The 1,959-nt window shown below is 42.1% G+C and overlaps 1 non-coding gene across 1 annotated transcript; it reads left to right on the top strand.

Annotated features, from left to right (window-relative positions):
* The first annotated feature begins 1,054 nt into the window (after positions 1–1,054).
* On the top strand, positions 1,055–1,158 carry LOC119319723. The gene has a single exon (XR_005154590.1). It is a non-coding gene; the product is annotated as a small nucleolar RNA R71 (small nucleolar RNA).
* Positions 1,159–1,959: the final 801 nt, after the last annotated feature.

Raw genomic sequence — 1,959 nt, 5'->3', positions numbered from 1 at the left:
CTCTAAACTGCAGCTCTTCTCTTTTTGATTCTCTATCCCCATGCCTGCTCCAGCTTCACTCTTCTTCATGTGTGCCCACTACTTCTCCTCATCACCATGCGTGAATCCACCAGGATCCCAGGGAATGTCATCTCAAACTCGGTTAACTTGCAGTAAATGGTACACGAGCATCAACCTGAAAGAACACTCAACAACCAAGCCAATACAAGTGACAGAGATAATGCCCTCTAAGTCATCAATAGAGTACCCTATCATATAAGTATATCCACTGAGCAAATCAGGAACATGTATCAACAACAAGTCACATGGCGCATAGGCAATATCAGTGATATGACATGTCTTGTCCAGAAAGCTGAGATCATACCTGAGATAGTTAGGAAGAAGCTTCAGGACTACCTCAATTGAAGATACCAAGTGAGGTGTGGTAGTAGAAATTTCAACCGGACTCGTGTCAACAAGTGAAATAGTAGAGCTTGGCTCCTTGACATCTGAATCCACCTCACCATAATCAACCATGAAGCTCTCCATCTCGGGCTCAAGTGTTGAGGAATCCATGCAGCTAACATCATCGAAGGTGAACTTCTCCATATCTGGCTCTAGCAGAACATAATCAATATCATCTAAAGGTGTCTCCTCAATATCAAAAGCAACTAACTACAGCTCTAGCTCATCCATGGAAGAATCATCACAATGCAAAACTGAATCTCCAACACTAGTATCCATATGATCTGTAGCGTGCGTGTCAACTAGAATGGTATCATCATCGTCAAAGATAATGCATGCAAGCTCAATCTTGTCACACTGAGATAGAGGTTCAGGATTTTGTGTAACAATTGGTGGCTGAGGTGTAGTGATTTGTCGCAAGCAAACCAATGAATCAGAGGGTGGCTTCTCATTGTACCACTGAAGTTAGTGGAAAGCTATGCTCTCAATCAGCAGAAAAGCATCATCAAGTGTCTTGTTTGCAATAGCTCCACCCGCTGCCATATCGACGTAAGCTCGAGTGTCCGAAGTCAATCCTCTGTAGAATATCTGCAACTCTAACCATCTCTCGAGCCCATGATTAGGACATCTCTTGAATAAGCCTTTGTATCTCTCCCAAGCATCATACAAGCTCTCGCCTTCACGCTGAACGAAATTGAAGATCTCATCTCGAATTGCCGACTATTTGTGTAGTGGGAAATATTTATCCAAGAAAGCTTGTGATATCTCATTCCAACTGTATGACCTTGATGGCAAGGATTGATACCAAGCACAAGCATTATCGCGAAGAGAGAATGTGAACAACCTGCACATGATTGCATCTTGAGGAACTCCATGGTAGTTGACTGTATCTGAATACTCCATGACTCGGTGTAAGTGCTCATAGGGATCCTCAGTAGACAGTCCTCCAAACTATTGTTGTTGAACCAAAGCAATAAGACTAGGCTTTAGCTCAAAATTCTCTGCCTTGATAGATGGCCAAATTGGTCCTGCGAGATAGCACTGGCTGCATGGCATCCAAAGATCACGAAGCATCGACATCTCTCAACCAAGTGTAGTTATCAATCAATCTGTAAATAGTTCAGATTTCCTACGCACACTCATAAATAGTAAACACTAGTTAGAAGTTTAGTATCCTAATAAGCCGAAGCAACAACAAGGAAAATAAAATAAAATAAAAGAAACACGGAAAATGAAACACACGACGAATTAAACACGAAACTAAAATAAACCTAGTCTATAGCCAACATAATCGCTCGACGCTAGTCCCCGACAATGGCGCCAAAATGATCAATTGAAAGTATAGTGGGGTTTTTACGCACAAAACTACAGATGTCGTGTTCTCCACGGGGACTAGGCGACGGCAACAACGCTCGGCTAAAGCTAGGTGACATAGAATTGGGTGATGAAAACTGAAAATAAAACCTAAACTAACAAGGTTGTTCCCAAAGATCGTTGACAAAGAAACTGACAAAC

The sequence above is a fragment of the Triticum dicoccoides genome, chromosome 6A (assembly GCF_002162155.2).
Source record: "Triticum dicoccoides isolate Atlit2015 ecotype Zavitan chromosome 6A, WEW_v2.0, whole genome shotgun sequence".
NCBI lineage: Eukaryota > Viridiplantae > Streptophyta > Magnoliopsida > Poales > Poaceae > Triticum > Triticum dicoccoides.
The sequence above is the reverse complement of the archived record's forward strand: the minus strand, read 5'-3'. Positions and strand labels throughout refer to the sequence as shown.